A 22,566-nucleotide genomic window follows, 5' to 3' on the forward strand; every position below is an offset into this window, starting at 1 on the left:
ATATTATATTTAACATTCACAATTACTAAATCTGGAGACAATTAATACATAATTCATATGTAAACTAGATATATTCAAATGTATAATAAAAATGTATTATATTTACATAAGTCTTCGTCTTTGAGTGCAAAATACATTTTGAAAACCCCCACATTTTCAAATTGTGCGGCCCTCTCCATACAGTCCTTTTGCAGATGTGGCCCCCGGCCGAATCTAGTTGAATACCCCTGATCTACAGGTTTGGAATGCTTATGAATGTGGTCGAAAAGGCAGATCTTCGGTTATGTGTGGAAGGTTTTTTTTTTTTTAACAACGATGTAATGTGGATACAAATTATTTTATAAAAGAAGGGGGAAATATTCGGTTTTAAAAATACCCGGCTATTTCGGATGCATTTAATCAGAAAAAAGAGAAGATAATAAGCTTGTTTTCCGTTTAGAAAGTACAAACGTAGACAGATTACAAGTACTCACCCATCTTTTAGGAGCTATTTTCGGAGTTTCTTTCAGGAGCACGGGTGCTGCAGTGAATAAAGGCGGATTTATGGTTCTGCGTAAAATCAACGTAGCCTACGGTGTAGGTTACGCGGCGCACACAGCGTTCGGTACGTCGCCGCGTAACCTACGCCGTAGGGTCTGCGTTGGTGTAACGCGGACCCATAAATCAGCCTTTTAAAAAGCGAGTTTCAGCTGTCAATCAAAAGAACGTGGGGGGACTAACGGGTCCGTAATTATAAGGCTGTGGCCCGTCATATTGGATACACATTCACAACCTCTTCAGTGTCACAACTAACATTAAGATCCATTATTTTTCCTATTGTTGAAATTCACCGCACTCTCTGGTGCCACGTCACTTCCGGTTCAGCTTTTTCAGATGCGGAAGTAAAATACTCTCACAAAAACAACTCCGGAGGTCACTGTAGTATATATTTATGTGTATTTCAATGAAAATTCAGTTCCTACATTATTTTCCTACACATTGATTCACAGGGGTCTCCAACCTGCAATATGCTCTTTAAATTGGTTTTGTTGGTTTCCTTAGCATCTTTCCACGTTCTGTTTTCAGAGCTATCATTATTATTATTATCACTATTATTACTATTATTACAGTTATTTAAGCTATTATTATTATTATTATCATCATCATCATCATCATCATCGTTATTATTATTACTACTATTATTATTAATTTGTGTAGACTTATGATACTTCATTTGTTCTTTTTGTATATTCTTTTCTGTTAAAAGGTGGGCAAGATAAGCTTTAAGATAAGCTTTATGCTTCAAGCCCAGACCTTTTCGGTCAAAATAATCACAATGTTGACCAGGGAAAAACCTGTGTTATCTTGTTTGTTGATTTTTATGTTGGTGATTGACCGAAATAAATATTAACTAACTAACTAACTCTTGTCTCTCCCTCACTCGTGTTTCTGTGCTGCTCACTGCCCTCCCCTCTGTGCTCAGTGTGGACACAAACCTTTTAAAATGCTGCCACGCATCTTGACCAATCCCTTTAACAGAAAAAACACCCAAAAAAAAACGAATGGACTCCCATCGTTCACTTCAAAGAGCTCGAAGGATGGGATTGTTGGTGACCGACACCCCACTAGCCACACGGCTGAGGGAACTAGTCCTTACTGGATCAAAGCTAACATGTTCTTTACAAGTTTTCATCTACATTTAGAAACTTCGGAAATTTAAGCCAATATACAAATATTTTAAATGAATGTTCAGAATACTACGGAAGCGTATTGCATTCACTTGAGAAAAATAAATCTGCTCTGTTTTTCTGAATTAACGAGATTCCTCACAACCTGCAAGAATCCGTCATTCACTTGAGAGCTGAATTTCATGGAAGCAAACACATTCCTGTCTAGTTTATTCCAGTTTTATTTTGCTTTTGGTTTGAAACATTGGGAGATACTCTTGTCTTTAAGTTTTATAGATGGTATTGTTATTAGTTTGTCGACTTTGCGCAGGAACCTCAGGACTTTGCACGTGAGAGCTTCTAGCAGGTTGTAAACAGAGCAGATTTTTTTTTTTTCATTAAAACTTTTCTCGGAATTCTGAGATAATTATCTCGTTAATTCAGAAAAACAGAGCAGATATTTTTTTCTCAAGTGAATGCAATACGCTTCCGTAGAATACAGTACTTTAGTCTATGTTTTAATTTTGTAATGAGACTCAACTAAAATGAAGGTTGATACATTGGTAGAAACATTTTGTTCTACTTATTATCAGCAAGAATGTATATTTTGATTTGGGAAGATTTTGAAGGTAAATTATGCTGTAATAAGTTGTTTTTTGTTCAACAGTCTATCATAATCGACTCCTCATAGTTGGAGAACTGAAAATGGAAATAAATGCTCTTGCCATGAAAATTCATTTTTATTTAAAGAATGTAAATGATCAAAGTAAATTGTGTTTTTGTCCCCCAAGAAAAAGCACAAATCCAGTCTTGTTCCCCATAGAAGTTTAAAGTGCAATTTCCTTTTTTGGATGCTTTTCATCTCATTTCGAGATGTTAAATCAAATGTAATCAGGTAAAGGAAGCCCGGGTGCCAGATAGAAACCCCTTTATTTTCCCCTTTACTCTCAGAATTCACTTTTCAAGAAATGGCAGCAATACATTTGGTTAGTATATGAGCAGCATGGAAGCAACGTGATGTCATCTGCATGCTTGTGGTTTTCCTCTTGGCAAAAACCCAATCCATACAACCCAATCCAAATCTCGACTACTGCCCAGTGGTCTGGTCAAACGCCACATCAGACATTATCAATAAACTTCAAATAGTAGATAGAGCAGCTCGCATTGTCCTTGGTTGTGATTTCAGAACAAGTGTATTTAAAATGCATAGAAATCTCAGCTGGTTAATGGTAAGGGAAAGATTACTTCATTCGTTATTAATATTTATAAGAAATGTATCCATACCCAAAACCCCGCAAGTTCTACACAGAAAACTATGTTACAGTTCAGAAAATCACAGCTGCAGCACGAGACAAGCTATAGTAAGAGAACGGTGATGTACAGAGCTATGTATGAATGGAACTTACTTCCCAAACACTTTGAGCAAACTACAAGCATAAAAGAATTCAAATTATTAGTAAAGAAACATCTCTTAAATTAATACATATACAACTTATTTAATTATTATTAAATGGCTATTGGTTTACTAAAAATGGTCATGGTGTGAGGAACCAGAGCTGCCTCCCCTTGTACAAGGGGACAAGGTAAAACTGGACCTGGGTGATGAGGTGTAAAAAAAAACCTCGCAGAGCGTTGAATGCCAAAAAATAAGGCTTTTTATTCAATGTAAAAAAGCACAAAGACATACAGGCGAAGGCAAAAACAGTAGTCTTAAAAAAATGGCACAATGGGGCATAGCCTCTCAACAAGCTTCCTCCACTCAGCAGCCCCACTTTCTGGTATCCAGCTGCTGTTTATAAACCCAGGCAGGGTGGAGAGGTTGATTGGACACAGGTGTGCCACAATCAGCAGAACCAGGTACACCTGTGTGCTGCTCCCCCGCAGACCACGCCCAATCCTCCACTCTGACACACACATTAAAAAAGTCTGGTGATGGTGAGAAGGGGAGGGGTTGCTCACTTTCTCACACATGGGTTCAAGTTACGATAAGTGATTATAACTTAAACGCATTGTCGATGAATATACATTGTTTGAATTGGTTGATGCTATTTAAAGAAGGTATGATTTTGTATTGTAATGCATTACATCTAAATGTTTAACGGATTGACTGTAACCTTAATGTGAGTGTCAAAAGGAGCACTGGTCTTATTTGACAGAAATCTAGAATATATTTTGTAGTAGAATTTCCTTTTTTTTTTTTTACTTTTTTCTGTTCTATATTTCTTTTCTTTTTCTTCTTCTACCTCTTTAGGTTTAATGGGGGATCCAAATAAAAGTATAAACTATAAACTGAAACACTAATTGATGCACCAACTTGCTGACAAACAGGGCAAAATACAGCTAATATCTATCTGAAGAATCCACTGACTGCTGTCCCACTGCGAGTCACAACAATCCCATTTCACAGTAAGATTTTTAGAAAGCAACCTTTAAAGTAAAGGCTCAGGGTGTGGGTTGAATCCAGATTACAAGCTGAGCACTCGCCTCTATCATCATCAAGAAAGAGAGAATGAAAGGCTGTTTTATTGTTGGTTTTAATTAAAGAAGAACATTTTTATTTCTACTCCATAAAGAAGCAGTTTAAGCAGTAAACAAAGAACTGTTCATATCAATGATCTCTCATTAAACAGGAAAAAGTACCCTGAGGCTTTAAGCTCCTCTCTAATTTTTAATTTATTTTCCATAAACACCCAACTGGGACCATTTTCAATTATGATTTCCCACCTCGTGAGTTACGTATAGTAGGAAATAGAAATTGCATAGACATACACAAGACATCTAGATTATAAAGGCCACCACAATCAACATTATAACAGTTACTATTATAATCATAATATGTATCATTATCAATATTGGTATATAGAGTATACAGGACTGTCTCAGAAAATTAGAATATTGTGATTTTCTGTAATGCAATTACAAAAACAAAAATGTCATCTGTCAGAATGTCATCATTCTGGATTCATTAGAAATCAACTGAAATATTGCAAGCCTTTTATTATTTTAATATTGCTGATCACATCTGAACACTAGTTTGTCAAACTCCTGAAGTCTGCAGATGACACCACCCTCATTGGTTTCATCTCTGATGGGGACGAGTCGGCCTACAGGATTTAGATAAACCATCTAAACCAGGGGTCGGTAACCCAAAATGTTGAAAGAGCCATATTGGACAAAAAACAAAAAACAAATATGTCTGGAGCCGCAAAAAATGAAAAGTCTTGTATAAGCCTTAGAATGAAGGCAACACATGCTGCATGTATCTATATTGGTTATAACTGGGGGAAGATTCTTTTTTCATTATGCACTTCGAGAAAAAAGTTGAAATGTCGAGAAAAAAGTTGAAATTTTGAGGGAAAAAAAAGTCGAAATGTCGAGAAAAAAGTCGAAATTTCGAGAAAGAAAAGTGGAAATGTCGAGATTAATGTTGAAGTACAATTTCGAGAAAAAAGTCAAAATGTCGGGGAAATGGTAAAAATTTCATGTCGACATTAAAAAGGAAAGGAAAGGGGAAGAAAAAAAGAGAAAAAGAAAAAAAAAAAAAGGAAAAAAAGAAGAAAAAAAGAAAAGAAAAAAAGAAGAAAAAGAGAAAAAAAAGACAAAAAAAAGAGTAAAAAAGGAAAAAAAAGAAGAAAAAAAGGTCAAACATTTTTGAAAAAGCTCCAGGGAGCCACTAGCGCTAAAGAGCTGCATGCGAGTCTAGAGCCGCGAGTTGCCGACCCCTGATCTAGTGTCATGGTACAGCATTAACAACCTGGAGCTCAACGCTCACAAGACAGTGGAGATGATAGTTGACTTCAGTAGGGATCCAGCCCCCCTCCCTTAGTCGTCCTCTGTGACACACTGGTGACTTCTGTTGAGTCCCTCTACCTCCTAGGCACCACTATCACCCAGGGGCTCAAGTGGGACCAGGGGCGAGTGCAACAGGTCTGTATTCATTCAGAATCCGGGGGCAGGCGCTATTGGGACAAGGATGATGGTAGATGTCTTCGGGAAGGGTGGTTGGGCAAGGGACAGGCTGAAGATGTTTGTGAACATTACTTCACCTATCAGACCACATCATATTTACATTACATCATATTTCCTCACTGTGAGAGAGAGGGTGGTGGTGACAGACGATGACAACGGATCCGAGGTTGGCCTTTTACCGTCAAGTCAAGCAAAGAAGCAGTTCAGCTTTTCTGCAAGCGAAGCATCCATGTTCTCTGGTATCGAGTTAGTGCCCTTATGGTTTTAAGTGCTTTATTCCCTGCCATGCCCTCCTATAATCATTAGGGGTGTAACAATATATCGTGCCACGAAATTTCGCGATACAAAAATGTCACAATACGTGTCGTGGAGGTGACAAAGTGTATCATGATATTGGGTTATTAATATGAATCTATTGTGTTGACTAGTAACGACTGCGCCTCGACCCGCGGACCAAAATCTTCCTCCGCTCAGAAGAAACTAGTCCCGTTTTGGTCCCGATCACGGGACTCTTGCAGGGTTTTGAGCTCTGAACTTTTACTTATGTAAGGCTGTTGTAGAGTTAAGCCTTACCTTATTAAATTAAACCTTTTTAGGGTCGTGAGTAGGATAAACACGGGGACAACTTCTGCTGAGTTCCAGTGTACTTTAATGTCCCTCAACAGTGTAGGATTTTAGAACATCAACACAGCACCTAGTGCCGTACTGTGGCGTATCACTCCGCCCAATCTAAAACAGTCTAATCACTACAGATAAACTGACTAGTGTCATTATAGTCCCTGATTTACATCAGAATAGAAAGAATATATTTATAAAATAATGAACCCTGAATTACCAAAATAACCTTCTTAACAAAAATAAATCTCCTCTTACACTTATAAGGTGAGCATGAATCAATCTGTTTATGATGTAAAATTGTATGTATTTATTTACTTTTAATTTTAGTTATTAAATTTCTGGAAAAGAAAAAAGTAAAATCATACATGAGAGAAACTATTCAGTTTGTGGCAAAATATTTGTACGTGTATGAAACTGAAGATCATAATGCAAACCTGACATTTACTTTTAGTTCAGTTTGTGGAAAATGGTTGGCCTGGCTTTCTCTTTAAAACTTAAACAGTTATAAAGCATTACAAACTGTAACAATAGAGCAAACGCACAGTATTGTTTTGTATTTTGTGTTTTTCAAATAAAAGACAATTTTTCATATGTTCCTCATTCAAGTTTGTTAAAAAAAATACTGCCATAATATCGTATCGTTATCGTGACCTCAATATCGTGTATCGTACCGTGTCTTGAGATTAGTGTATCGTTACACCCCTAATAATCATTATTGTAAAATCGTCATCACTTCTCGTCCAGTATGCCTGTTTAACCACCCTGATCCATGTTCTCAGGTCGGATCTTGGTTTCCTTGGTATCCTGTACCAGGCCCCTTTTTTGCAACCTGAATGCAGCATCTTAGCTCCTGAAGTGTGACTGCACAAGTCCATGGTATGTCAATGGCAGCTATGGGACGCCGTTGGCGCTTAAACTTGTGGGCAGGGCATTAATACGTTCTATGTTTATTTGTTTTATGTTAAGCACTTTGTGTTGCATTATTTGTATGAGAAGTGCTATATAGATAAAGTTTGATTTGATTTGATTTGATACATTTACTTTTGGGAAATGTTGTACTTTTAGGAGTAGTTTTGAATCACTATACTTTTTACTTTTACATGAGTAGATTTGTGAAGAAGAAACTGTTTCTCTTACTCCGCTACATTAGGCTACGTTGAGCTGTTACTTTTCTTTTATCCCTTTTATCCGCGTACGCGTCAATCTCATGACATCACTGGGTGATTCTTTGGTAAAAATGTTTGTTTTTGCAAGTTTTGTCACATTTACACAGACTCAAACACACACAGAGTTTCTATGAGTTCATGTTTGTTCTAGTTCTGCCTGGTTAAAAAAGAAAAGCACAAAGGCTTGAAGTTTTGTGCTACTTGTGCTTAATTTATTTTTTCATTCTGTTATTGTTTTATTTAATTTATTATTTATTAAAGTACTTGAATTTACTTTAAGATTATTTTAATTTAAGCTATTTTTTTATTAATTTTAATTTATTTTATTATTCTATTGATTTAATTTGCCTGAAGATGATTATTTTATACTTTTGTCTGTTTGAATGGTTGTGTTAAAAAAATAAATCAGATGTTACTCAACAGTTACTCAGTACTTGAGTAGTTTTTTCACCAAGTACTTTTTTACTTTTACTCAAGTAATTATTTGGATGACTACTTTTTACTTCTACTTGAGTCATATTATTCTGAAGTAACAGTACTTTTACTTGAGTACAATTTTTGGCTACTCTACCAGCTCTGGTTCTAACACAAACTCTCCAACATCCATTAATTAATGCCTTGCTGGTGCTACAGTATCCAGTATCCACATAAGCAGTGACCAAGTAGAAAGGAGAAGAGTTTGGGTATATCCTCCCAGTCCTGGAGCTGTGTCAGGCCCCATCTGGCTGAGCTTTGACTATCTTTATCCCAGGCCTTCTTCTCCTTCAAAAGGGCTGTATATTGAGTTAAGCAGCAGTGACAGATGATCTGACAGTCCTAGGTGTGGAAGAGATACTACTTGGTATGTGTACTTGAATTTAGAGTGAATACATTCAAATGTGTTTTGTCCCCAGGTGGCGCCTTTATCATACTGGGTAAATTCAGGGAACACAGGCTTGAGGAGAGTTTGGTCCAAATGTTGTAAACCCGTCAGGCCTCTGCAGTTATTTGTTAATGTTGGAGTGCAGGTGGGCTAGTGCTGTGCTAACATTTGCATCTACGGGGATGTAAACATTAATCTGAATAGCTGAGTCAAGTTAAGTCTCATTTATTATTTAATTGCAGCAAAACTGCATTTATCTATATTAGTTATAACTGGGGGAAGATTGTTTTTTCATTATGCACTTCGAAAAAAAGTTGAAATGTCGAGAAAAAAGTCGAAATGTCGAGATTAATGTTGAAGTACAATTTCGAGAAAAAAGTCAAAATGTCGAGAAAATAGTCAAAATGTCGAGGAAATAGTAAAAATTTTGTGAAAAAAGTCGAAATGTCGACATTAAAAAGGAAAGGAAAAGGGAAGAAAAAAAGAGAAAAAAAGAAGAAAAAAAGAAGAAGAAAAAACAAAAAAAGAAGAAAAAGAGAAAAAAAGAGAAAAAAGGAAAAAAGACAAAAAAAGGAAAAAAGAAGAAAAAAAAGAAGAAAAAAAGAAAAGAAAAAAAGAAGAAAAAGAGAAAAAAAGGAAAAAAGACAAAAAAAGAGAAAAAAAAGGAATAAAAGAAGGAAAAAAAAGAAGAAAAAAAAGGAAAAAAAAGGTCAAACATTTTTGAAAAAGCTCCAGGAGCCACTAAGGCGGCGCTAAAGAGCCGCATGCGGCTCTAGAGCCGCGGGTTGCCGACCCCTGATCTAGTGTCATGGCAAAAACTGCAGCAAAACTGCACATCACCACAATTAATGGAGAAAATGTGAAGATTTTAAGTTGCCTGAATTGAAATGGATAATAATGTATCAATCTCAAAGATGCAGAATTGCTGTTATTGTACAAGGTAGACAAGAAAAATAAAGAAATCAATAGAAAATTAAATGTGACAAAAAAAATCTATTGGCAGACTTTCAGAAGTGTAGCAAACATGCATGATTAAAATCTCCAGAGAGTCCTGTTAACGCTTTGGGGCAGTACGTTTGTGGCTTGGCAACAATTGAGCAGATGACGTCATATGCAGCATCAGCAGGGAACCCTGTCGAGGTTTGAGAACACAGCAGTCAATAATTTAACATTCTGGTTGTGTAGATGCTCGAATCTGTTATATCTGTTACTTTTGTAAAAGGCCGGGTAAAGGAAGGGTCTTGGGGAGTTTTCATGTAAATCATCAAAAGTCAGGAGACTCCTTAAAATCCAAGATACAGGACTGTCTCAGAAAATTAGAATATTGTGATAAAGTTCTTTATTTTCTGTAATGCAAGTAAAAAAACAAAAATGTCATACATTCTGGATTCATTACAAATCAACTGAAATATTGCAAGCCTTTTATTATTTTAATATTGCTGATTATAGTTTACAGTTTAAGATTAAGATTCCCAGAATGTTCTAATTTTTTGAGATAGGATATTTGAGTTTTCTTAACCCTTGTGCTGTCTTCGGGTCAAGGAAGGAGGAAGAGAAGAAGGAAGGAAGGAAGGAAGGAAGGAAGGAAGGAAGGAAGGAAGGAAGGAAGGAAGGAAGGAAGGAAGGAAGGAAGGAAGGAAGGAAGGAAGGAAGGAAGGAAGGAAGGAAGGAAGGAAGGAAGGAAGGAAGGAAGGAAGGAAGGAAGGAAGGAAGGAAGGAAGGAAAAAAGGACTAGAGAATTAGGTCATTTTGACCCAAAGACAGTACCAGGGTTAAACTGTAAACCATGATCAGCAATATTAAAATAATAAAAGGCTTGCAATATTTCAGTTGATTTGTAATGAATCCAGAATGTATGACATTTTTGTTTTTGTAATTGCATTACAGAAAATCACAATATTCTAATTTTCTGAGACAGTCCTGTGTGAAACGCATTTATTTTTCCACAAAAACACCTACGAGACCACTCTTCCACGCGACTGCCATCTCTAGAACAAGGGAATAATATGAAACCATCAAGTTTAGCCATCTCCATGGTGTCAACAAAACAGTTTGAAAAAAAATAGTTTGCAAACTTTCCTTTGACTGGAGTTGATTATATTTTGATATGCTGTTCACATACTGTAGGTATGCACCCAGGGTATTTTTTAAATAAAAGGCTGCTCTATACTCTGTGCAGCATCAAGCGTCAGCTAAGGCTCTTCAGGGGCTCGTAGCACAGCGCTCATGCAGCGTGGCAGGGCACCTTTGTGGAACAGAAACACAGGACTGGGACACCCAGAGCAAATGCAGACCCTTGCTTGAATAAGCACATTAGACTCTAAAGACTTATTTACAGATCATGCCTGCGTTGGGTCTGCCAGGAACATCAAGCATCATTACGATCTAAGCTACTCCATTTCACTCTCTTGACGTCTTGTGTTCAACGAGCCTGAACAGGGAAGGAACAAACTAAACAACCCACACAGCTTCAAATGTGCTCGCAATCTCACCACTCGGATACAACTCAGTAGTTCCAAATCAAAAATGAACATATAAAACAAAAAACACTGAAGCATAAGTCAAAATAAACCTATAAACCTATGAAGCATGAAGAAAAACTGTCACTTCAGTGATTCAATACAGCACAGTGACTGTGTTTCCATGCATCAATAACCCTTTTAAAACCCGAATATTAGCAATAACCCGAATTTGCACGGCCATGTAAACACCAATAACCCCTTGGAATAACCCGAATTTGCTCATATTGGGGTTTTTAAAAACCCCAATATGAGCCCTGGGTTACTCCTTTTAAAACCTGAATATTGGGTCATGTAAACGCCAAACAGAATATCCCCATCAAACGGAACATGAATTAGTTTTCTGCACATGCTCTGTTCACAAGGAATCCTGGTCTTTTGAGTCCAGGAAGTTCTTATAAACACGGAGAAACACAAGACCAGGAGGAGACTAATCACTTCATAAATGTAATGAAGGATATGAACATTTCTGCATTTGTAGACGGTAGAAAGTACCGGGATAGAAGATTTACAAGAAGGTGAGAGAAAAGTTGTGCGAAGCAGCATTTGTTTTGAATTTGGATACAGGAAGAAGAAGTGGAAATGACGGGAATTGTGTCATCACGTTCTCCGTGCGCCGCTGGTTTGATCCAGATATCCTGAATGATTAATTATCATGTAAACTGAATATTCCCAATGTTTCAGTAACCGGAATATTAGCAATAACCCCAATTTGGACGATTTGGAATTTTGGACATGTAAACATAGTCAGTGAGCATGTGAATTAGGGGTGTGCAAACAAGGGTACCTCACGATTCGATTCGTTTCCGATTATTGGAGCTTCGATTCTTCGATTATAACGATTGTCGATTCGATTCGATTATTGGTGCCACGATTCTTCGATTATTGTGATTTTTAATGCTTTTTTCCATACAAGATTGATTTTGTCTTCATCTGTGGCTACATTTGTAAATAAATAGCCAATCAATTAACTCAGTTCCTCTAACAACACTCATTAAGTAAATAACAAGGTTTTTTGAACATTTGACATGTATTTTCAAGACACAAAAGACACAAAATAATGTATTTTATGACTATGTAAACATTTGCTCTTTGACTTCCTTAACTTTGACCAGGGAAAGCTGCACTTGCATCAGAGCGCCCTCTATTGGCGGAAAACACTGAAAACGGTCAAGCCCTGGATTTAATGAGTTCATTAATTCAAGTAAACAAGATATGTACTTCCATCAAATGTATTTAGTGTAAACATATCTGCCATATTTCAAGTGAACAATAAGAAATGTGCATTCTTGAAAATGAAATGATTCAGCAGCTTATTCAGTCTGGAATCTGGATAGGATAACTAAAAAAAATTAAAAAAAATAAAGAAAATGTAATTGATCGATTCCAAATCGTCACGTGACGCATCGCGATGCATCGACACATCCATGAATTGCACCCACCTCTAATGTGAATGGAGGGGCAGATCACCTAACCTTGTATAGTTAAACAAGCAGGACTACAGCAGAGTAAAGGCCTCAGCACAATCCAAGCAGACATCACATAGTGCAAAAACATTTTTCCTGACTTTTCCTAACTTCAGAGACTTATAGGCTGACAACAAACACGGCTCAAATGTAACTACAGCCGTAACATGGAGCAACGCTCAGCAAAAGACACAAAATGATCAACTCAGTGTGGAAACTAGAGCTGCGTGATATTATGAAAACACTTAATATGTATTTTTAATGACAATTGGGATGAGAAAAGGGCTGGTGATGCAAAAAAGTCAATATCTGAGTATATGGTGTTAATGTCTTTCTGCTTTGCTGCCAATGTAAGACACTAAAAAGTCAAATAACAATATTTTTTTATTTCTTTGTTCTGATTCCTGGGCTTTGAGAATCAGGTAATACCAAGTACTAATCAGATACCAGTTAAATATCGCGTAAAAGATCCACACATACAGCTTTAATAAAATAAATATGCAGTCAGAATTTCATAAAGTGCAGGAAGAGCACTTGAACACTTTTTCAGATGTATTTTGGAACCTCCCCTACTGTATCACGACTCCAAATGCTCAATCAAGCGGTAAAATCTGGTATTTCCATCGACCAACTGGGGTTCATCTTCCAGGACAAAGAATTAACCAAATGTACCTATTACCGCCATAGTTATCTTGTTAGATAATATACAGGACTGTCTCAGAAAATTAGAATATTGTGATAAAGTCCTTTATTTTCTGTAATGCAAATAAAAAAAACAAAAATGTCATACATTCTGTAATTCATTACAAATCAACTGAAATATTGCAAGCCTTTTATTATTTTAATATCGCTGATTATGGCTTACAGTTTAAGATTAAGATTCCCAGAATATCCAATTTTTTTTAGATAGGATATTTGAGTTTTCTGGTCCTGTATATTATTTGTTTTACTTTTAGATTTGCAGCCTTGCACAAAGTGCCGTCATCTGTATTGCTATGTTAAGCCAACAACTCCCAAACCACCAATTCTCCACCTGCCAAAAAGTTGAGTCAATATTGTTCAACTTGGTGCTGGCTTTTAAAGCAACACAGAAGAATGTGGATTCTGTTTCTGAAGTTAGTTCGAAGTTAGGTAGTTAGTAAGTTAAGTGGTTTTGGATTGTGCACAGACATTACATTTTTAGTAGAATTGCCTTTTCCAATGTTGGGACCAAAATCAGGACAACTCTAGGTGATGCTAAAGCTGTTTAATTAAATCTAGGATGGGAAGGAACTCTTTGGTGTTTAAATGTGAAAGAAAGTGGAAATCCAGTTCAACAGGTTTAGAAATCATTGAGTAAGTAAATATCAAACGATTGACCTGGTGACAGTTAAACAACCAGTCACAGCTCAGTGCAGAGGTCTGATCTACGCCCAACAGGAAAATGTGACCTAACTTTTTGGAAAGACATTCAAAAGCTTATCAGGTCAACACATCTGCCCAATCTGAAGCTACTAACTTTTTTAAAAACAAGCTCAAGGAAACCCAAAGAGTAGGAGATATAGTAGGCAGAGCTGGGTAGAGTAGCCAAAAATTGTACTCAAGTAAAAGTACTGTTACTTCAGAATAATATGAGTAGAGGTAAAAAGTAGTCATCCAAATAATTACTTGAGTAAAAGAAAAAAAGTACTTGGTGAAAAAACTACTCAAGTACTGAGTAACTGTTGAGTAACGTCTGATTTATTTTTTTAACACAACCATTCAAACAGACAAAAGTACAAAATAATCATCTTCAGGCAAATTAAATCAATAAAATAATAAAATAAATTAAAATTAATAAAAAATAGCTTAAATTAAAATAATCTTAAAGTAAATTCAAGTACTTTAATAAATAATAAAATAAATAAAATAATAACAGAATAAAAAAAATAAATTAAGCACAAGTAGCACAAAATTTCCAGCCTTTGTACTTTTCTTTTTTAACCAGGCAGAACTAGAACAAACATGAACTCATAGAAACTCTGTGTGTGTTTGAGTCTGTGTAAATGTGACAAAACATGCAAAAACTAATATTTTTCCCAAAGAATCACCCAGTGATGTCATGAGATTGACGCGTACGCGGATAAAAGGGATAAAAGAAAAGTAACAGCTCAACGTAGCCTAATGTAGCGGAGTAAGAGGAACAGTTTCTTCTTCACAAATCTACTCAAGTAAAAGTAAAAAGTATAGTGATTCAAAACTACTCCTAAAAGTACAACATTTCCCAAAACTTACTCAAGTAAATGTAACGGAGTAAATGTAACTCGTTTCCAGAGGTGGACAGAGTACTCGACCCCAGTACTTGAGTAAGAGTACAAATACTACTGGTCAAAATTTACATTTCAATTTTTTCTAAATTAATTTAAGGATCTTTTAACTGTTGTTTCTGAGAATTCGATATTGAGTTGTTGAAAGCAGAGAGGAAAGCAGACACAATAAACATTTGAAAATAAATGTCTGTGGTTTTTCTGTGCCCTCGTTTTTTACTCGGTCGAACTCAAACATTGAGTTAAGATCCGGCCAAGGATTTTGTGAAAGTCCCTGCTCCGAGTCCGGCTCATTATCAGACTCAGACGACTCAGCGGATTGTCTTTCTTCTCCTGACGCAGGCGTAGCCATTGTTGCGGCTCTGTCTTGACTTGTTGCGGCTCTGTCTTGACTAGTTGCAGCTCTGTCTTGACTAGTTGCAGCTCTGTCTTGACTTGTTGCGGCTCTGTCTTGACTTGTTGCGGCTCTGTCTTGACTTGTTGCGGCTCTGTCTTGACTTGTTGCGGCTCTGTCTTGACTTGTTGCGGCTCTGTCTTGACTTGTTGCGGCTCTGTCTTGACTTGTTGCGGCTCTGTCTTGACTTGTTGCGGCTCTGTCTTGACTTGTTGCGGCTCTGTCTTGACTTGTTGCGGCTCTGTCTTGACTTGTTGCGGCTCTGTCTTGACTAGTTGCGGCTCTGTCTTGACTTGTTGCGGCTCTGTCTTGACTTGTTGCGGCTCTGTCTTGACTTGTTGCGGCTCTGTCTTGACTTGTTGCGGCTCTGTCTTGACTTGTTGCGGCTCTGTCTTGACTTGTTGCGGCTCTGTCTTGACTTGTTGCGGCTCTGTCTTGACTTGTTGCGGCTCTGTCTTGACTTGTTGCGGCTCTGTCTTGACTTGTTGCGGCTCTGTCTTGACTTGTTGCGGCTCTGTCTTGACTTGTTGCGGCTCTGTCTTGACTTGTTGCGGCTCTGTCTTGACTTGTTGCGGCTCTGTCTTGACTTGTTGCGGCTCTGTCTTGACTTGTTGCGGCTCTGTCTTGACTTGTTGCGGCTCTGTCTTGACTTGTTGCGGCTCTGTCTTGACAAACGCAGGCTACTTTGGCGGTATCGTTTTGAGGAGGCTTGACGTATTTCCGCTTTCCGTACATCCCAGTGGAGAGCGTGCACTGTGACAGGTCTCCTCCTTTGACAAAAACAGCTTGTGTCCAATAGGATTTTAGGGAAGAAGAAAAAAGAGCAGACCTGAAAGTAACTAGTACTTTTCAGCCTTCCTAGAAATTTACTCGAGTAAAAGTAAAAATATTTGTCTTGGAAATGTATTCAAGTATCTAATACTCAAGTAAAGTACAAATCCTCTGGATATGTACTTAAGTACAGTACTCAAGTAAATTTACTCCGTTACTGTCCACCACTGCTCGTTACTACCCAGCTCTGATAGTAGGAGATATGGAACTACAACACAACGAAAAGCAGAATTTAAAATCTCATCCATGATACCTGACACGGTGAGACAACAAAGTCATTGGAGTGTGAGGAGAACTAATTCTGCTTGTCAATCAGTCAGAGTGCCGACATCTGCTGCTGCTTGGGAACATCTACAAAGAGCCTCTTCAAGCGAAGAAGCAGCTCTAGGAAAATCAAGCTCTCGCTTAAGTGCATCACGCAAGACGCTCTCTCCCACTCAGAGAGTCAAGTGTCTTCTGAAGGGGAACAAGCAGCTATACAGAAACACCTGCTCGGGAAGTGTTTTCTTTTTAAATATTCTTCAGAAATAACCAGTAACAACCTTCCTGCATTATTCTACTCCCTGATCTTCCACAGACATCGTTCGTTCCTCGGGGACGGCATAAAAGCAGAGTGAACCGCCGTCTACAACGGATACTTTTCTCTGTGATGTGCTCCAGCTCGGCTGTGATTAGACATAATTATCCGTCTGCATTGAGGAGAGAAGCCTCCGTATGCGGCGATGCTAATGTGCACCTGTTCGCCTGGTGATAAGGTGATACAGGACTGTCTCAGAAAATTAGAATATTGTGATAAAGTTCTTTATTTTCTGTAATGCAATTAAAAAAAAAATGTCATACATTCTGGATTCATTACAAATCAATTGAAATATTACAAGCCTTTTATTATTTTAATATTGCTGATTATGGTTTACAGTTTAACCCTGGTACTGTCTTTGGGTCAAAATGACCTAATTCTCCTGTCCTTCCTTCCTCCCTTCCTTCCTTTTCTCCCTTCCTTCCTTTTCTCCCATCCTTCCTTCCTTCCTTCCTTCCTTCCTTCCTTCCTTCCTTCCTTCCTTCCTTCCTTCCTTCCTTCCTTCCTTCCTTCCTTCCTTCCTTCCTTCCTTCCTTCCTTCCTTCCTTCCTTGCTTCTTTTCTCCATTCCTTCCTTCCTTTTCTCCCATCCATCCTTCCTTCCTTCCTTCCTTCCTTATTTTCCTTCCTTCCTTCCTTCCTTCCTTCCTTCCTTCCTTCCTTCCTTCCTTCCTTCCTTCCTTCCTTCCTTCCTTCCTTCCTTCCTTCCTTCCTTCCTTCCTTCCTTCCTTCCTTCCTTCCTTCCTTCCTTCCTTCCTTGACCCGAAGACAGCACAAGGGTTAAGAAAACTCAAATATCCTATCTAAAAAAATTTGAATATTCTGGGAATCTTAATCTTAAACTGTAAACCATAATCAGCAATATTAAAATAATAAAAGGCTTGCAATATTTCAGTTGATTTGTAATGAATCCAGAATGTATGACATTTTTGTTTTTTTTAAATTGCATTACAGAAAATAAAGGACTTTATCACAATATTCTCATTTTCTGAGACAGTCCTGTATCTTGGATTTCAAGGACTCTCGTGACTTTTGATGATTTACATGAAAACTCCTCAAGAACCTTCCTTCACCCAGCCTTTTACAAAAGTAACAGATATAACAGATAAGAGCATCTACGCAACCAGAATGTTAAATTATTGACTGCTGTGTACTCAAACGTCGACAGGGTTCCCTGCTGATGCTGCATACGACGTCATCTGCTCAATTGTTGCCAAGCGACAAATGACAACGACAAATGAATCCAGAATGTATGACATTTTTGCATTGCAGAAAATAAAAGGACTTTATCACAACATTCTAATTTTCTGAGACAGTCCTGTATACGTGCGGCTGTGCTACAAACATTTCATGATTCTCTCCTTCGAGGTGAAAATGGTGATATTAAAATAAAATGTAAAATTGGTTTTGTGTAACAAAACCCGCAGGTTCAGAGGCGACGTGCCGGCGGCTCCATTCATTTCCTGAATCCAAGCTAAAAGGGATATGAACAAAAAGAGCTTTAAAACGAGCAAGAATATAGAATCCCCGTCCAGGTCTGAGCGTCTTACTTAAATGTCAATATCTATCCCCGAGAGGCAGATGAACAATCTTTGAACACTGCTGAGGGAGTGAGAAACAGAGAAAATCTCATTCTCGGTCAATTAGGACTCCACCACCATCATCTAATTACAGCTATTTTAATTACAGCGCTGTGAAAGATGTTATTGGTTATGATGATAGTGAATTTGAGGATTAATGCTAGAACCAGCATTTGATTAAAGCACTGGCAGGTTTTGTGAGAGGGGGATGTACGGAATATTTTCCACCAAATGGGCACACTGGCAGGAAGCAAGATGGCTGGAGGAGCTGACTGGCCATTACAGTAACCCCATAATTATTTTCAGTAAAACAGCAACACTTTAAAATATGATGAATTAGGTTTGCTGTAATTTCATCTTTAACCTCAAGTGCACAGGTCTTAGTGTGTAGCATTTTAATTTCATGTACAACATAGTATGAGGACTTAAATATAATTTAAGCCAGGGGTCGTCAACCCGCGGCTCTAGAGCCGCATGCTGCTCTTTAGCGCCGCCCTAGTGGCTCCTGGAGCTTTTTCAAAAATGTTTGACCTTTTTTTTTCCTTTTTTTTTCTTCATTTTTTCTTCTTTTTTTCCTTTTTTCTCTTTTTTCATCCTTTTTCCTTTCCTTTTTAATCTCGACATTTTGACTTTTTTCTCGAAGTTTTGACTTTTTTCTCGACATTTCGACTTCTTTCTCGAAGTGCATAATGAAAAATATATTATATTATAACTAATATAGATACATGCAGCATGTGTTGTCTTCATTCTAAAGCTGATACAAGACTTTTCATTTTTTGCGGCTCCAGACATATTTGTTTTTTGTGTTTTTGGTCGATTATGGCTCTTTCAACATTTTGGGTTGCCGACCCCTGATTTAAGCTGAATAATCATGATGCAGGAAAAAAATAAGACCTTGATTACGTTTAATTTTATGAATTTTAGGTCAATGTTAGTCTTTTCCTTTTTACAGTGTGCAGAATGAAGTCAATAAACCTAAAATTACAACGCAGAAAGCTAATAAATTATTCTAACAGTCCAAAAACCAACTGGAAATAAAGAATCAGTCATGATGTAGGACTTAAATTATTCCATTTTCATTTTTTTTCTCATGACTCAGATTGTATTATGTTGAAGAACAAAGGCTTAATTTGATAAATAGTTAGATTTTCAAGCTGAACCTTGGGATGTAGACATGGGCAAAGTTGATGGTTCCCCTTACAGCTGAAAAAAAGGCTTCATTCCCCCTAAAAAGTGGCTAAATTAAAAGCATTTGTCTCATGTATGCTGATATGTTTTCAACATGTGGTGGAGTAAACCAATAAAACAAGAAAAGAAAAATATTGTTCTTTATACAAGGATGCTCTAAAAACATCTGGACAGATTTGATTGAGGACATGGGTGAATATTATAGTTACGCTATGTGTAAAACCAGATTTATGGTTCTGCGTTAAACCAACGCAGGGCCTACGGCGTTGCCGTGACGCCGTCGTGAACCTTCAGACTTCTCCGTCACTCCATTCCGCCATAGGAATTGTAAAGGCGGTCATAATTACGGACTTCCTCACTGACTACGTTTACATGCAGTCAAAATTGGGGTTATTGCTAATATTCCGGTTACTGAAACATTGGGAATATTCCGTTTACATGGTAATTAATCATTTGGGATATCTGGATCAAACCAGCGACGCACGGAGAACATCATGACGTAATTCCCGTCATTTCTGCTTCTTCTTCCTGTATCCAAATTCAAAACAAATGCTGCTTCGCGCAACTTTTTTCTCACCTTCTTGTAAATCTTCTATCCCGGTACTTTCTACCGTCTACAAATGCAGAAATGTTCATATCCTTCATTACATTTATGAAGTGATTAGTCTCCTCCTGGTCTTGGTTTCTCCGTGTTTATAAGAACTTCCTGGACTCAAAAGACCAGGATTCCTTGTGAACAGAGCATGTGCAGAAAAACAAATTCCTGTTCCGTTTGATGGGGATATCCCGTTTGGAGTTTACATGACCCAATATTCAGGTTTTAAAAGGAGTAACCCAGGGGTCATATTGGGGTTTTTAAAAACCAGAATATGAGCAAATTCGGGTTATTCAAAGGGGTTATTGGTGTTTACATGGCCGTGCAAATTCGGTTTATTGCCAATATTCGGGTTTTAAAAGGGTTATTGATGCATGGAAACGCAGTCAGTGTTAAATGGAAGATCTTTTAAGAATTACGAGAGCCGTGGGATTCAAACTAACAAGCCAGGACGCGGCCACGAGCAGAGATACAGCCCAACGATGATCAGAAGGAGGATGAGGCTGGTAGACTAACAGTCAAGAAGCTCGTGGAACTCACTAAAACGTTTTTCACTGAATCAAATCAGCTCCATGATCAGACTAAATAACGAAGCTTCGGATGAAAAGAACAACACACCTACTGTGAAACATGCAGGTGACTCACTTATGCTTTGTCTGGCATGGGATGGATGGGGTAGGGGTGGGGGTGTGGGTGGCCTTTAAACTGTGCAGGGCACAATGAGGTCTTACTACCCAGACATCCTGGAGTGAAACATGAGGCTCCGTGTCAGGAAACTCAGCATGAGTTGCAAATTGTGGGCTTTCCGACAGGATAATTACACAAATCACACAACTAAAAGCACAATGACCTGTGCATACTGAAAAAAAGCCAACTGTAGGGGCATATTCTTAAATAGCAGATATTCTTAAACAACTCTCAACGAGCCCCAACCTTAATCCTGTAAGAGTGAAACAAAAGATACTCAAAAAGATCACCTGCTGGCAGTAATTGCTGCTTTTAAGTCATCCAACAAACTACTAGTTTATAACTAAACCAAACCTCGTGATTACGTTTACATTACATTCCAGAGGTGGGTAGTAACATTTACTCCGTTACATTTACTTGAGTAAGTTTAGGGAAATGTTGTACTTTTAGGAGTAGTTTTGAATCACTATACTTTTTACTTTTACTTGAGTAGATTTGTGAAGAAGAAACTGTTCCTCTTACTCCGCTACATTAGGCTACGTTGAGCTGTTACTTTTCTTTTATCCCTTTTATCCGCGTACGCGTCAATCTCATGACATCACTGGGTGATTCTTTGGGAAAAATGTTTGTTTTTGCATGTTTTGTCACATTTACACAGACTCAAACACACACAGAGTTTCTATGAGTTCATGTTTGTTCTAGTTCTGCCTGGTTAAAAAAGAAAAGTACAAAGGCTGGAAATTTTGTGCTACTTGGGCTTAATTTATTTTTTTATTCTGGTATTATTTTATTTATTTTATTATTTATTAAAGTACTTGAATTTACTTTAAGATTATTTTAATTTAAGCTATTTTTTATTAATTTTAATCTATTTTATTATTTTATTGATTTAATTTGCCTGAAGATGATTATTTTGTACTTTTATCTGTTTGAATGGTTGTGTTAAAAAAATAAATAAGACATTACTCAACAGTTACTCAGTACTTGAGTAGTTTTTTCACCAAGTACTTTTTTACTTTTACTCAAGTAATTATTTGGATGATTACTTTTTACTTCTACTTGAGTCATATTATTCTGAAGTAACAGTACTTTTACTTGAGTACAATTTTTGGCTACTCTACCCACCTCTTCCCACTACACAAGTTAACAAAAAAAGAAACAAAACAACTTCTACAAAGATCTTTTGTGGACAAATATGACCCTAAAAACATTTGTTAAAGCTTTGGACTCTTCGTGAGTCTCTCTTTTACCCCATCAATGTCTGCCCTCAGAGGTTCCCATGGTAACCAAGAGCAGATCTGGGCATAGCAGCCAGTCTTAGTTACAGGCTATTGGGCCACTTTGTCCCCAGCTGTTTGAGCAAATTGAAGTTTCGGTCTCTGCATCATTCTCGATTTGTCAGAAAACATATCTGTTCCGTCTCCGTAGTTTTTCGCAGTGATAGTCACAATCTCTCTGAGGCTATTGGAAATGGAAATACCTTCCTATGAGCTATAACACGGCCAATTCTTCTTCTCTTTGGTTTTGTTGTTTCCTCTCAGGTCAGTTCACCAGTTATTCAGAGAATATAGGCCATGTTATTCTGATATCCTCCCCCTCAAGACTGTTAAGGGACATTCCAGCGACTCAAATGGAGCAACAATAAAAGGAGACGCTGTCGCTCCAGTGGTTACAGGTCACTGAAGGCGAAAGGCTGCAGCAGTCACAGGCTCCGGGCTCTGGGAGACATTTCACTTTGTTGCTGATTTCCTGCCTGGATTTAATTCTACTATCTTAGTTTTGGATTGTTAAATCTGAAATGATAACAAATAACTACATTAATGCTTTAAATGAGGAAAAAGATTAACTTTTTTTTTTTTAAACAGAATGAAGATAAAAATCCTTTTCTTTTTCTGCTGATTCTGGCACCTAATGTTTCAATATGTGTCTTTCAATTCAATTTTATTTATATAGCGTCTATTACAACAGAAGTTGTCTCTTGTGCCTGAGCACTTATTACATAAACATAATCGAAAAACTCCCCTTTAGGAGGATTGTTCAATAATATTAAATTCCAGAAAAAGTTGAATTGTTCACTTGTTTTATACCACTTTTTTACATCACAGTTTTAATCATTCTGATTGGTTTTAAGTCCATCCAGCTGCGTTCAGAGACATTCTGATGATTTTAAGACTTGATCCCACT

The 22,566-nt window shown here is 37.4% G+C and overlaps 1 protein-coding gene across 1 annotated transcript in view; it reads right to left on the reverse strand.

The window, feature by feature from the left end:
• LOC133461310 (oxysterol-binding protein-related protein 10) overlaps nt 1–22,566 on the reverse strand; it is a 213,083-nt gene that overhangs the window by 146,906 nt on the left and 43,611 nt on the right. The gene's annotated exons all lie outside the window — the stretch shown is intronic.

Source organism: Cololabis saira, chromosome 15 (assembly GCF_033807715.1).
Source record: "Cololabis saira isolate AMF1-May2022 chromosome 15, fColSai1.1, whole genome shotgun sequence".
In the NCBI taxonomy this organism is placed as follows: Eukaryota; Metazoa; Chordata; class Actinopteri; order Beloniformes; family Belonidae; genus Cololabis; species Cololabis saira.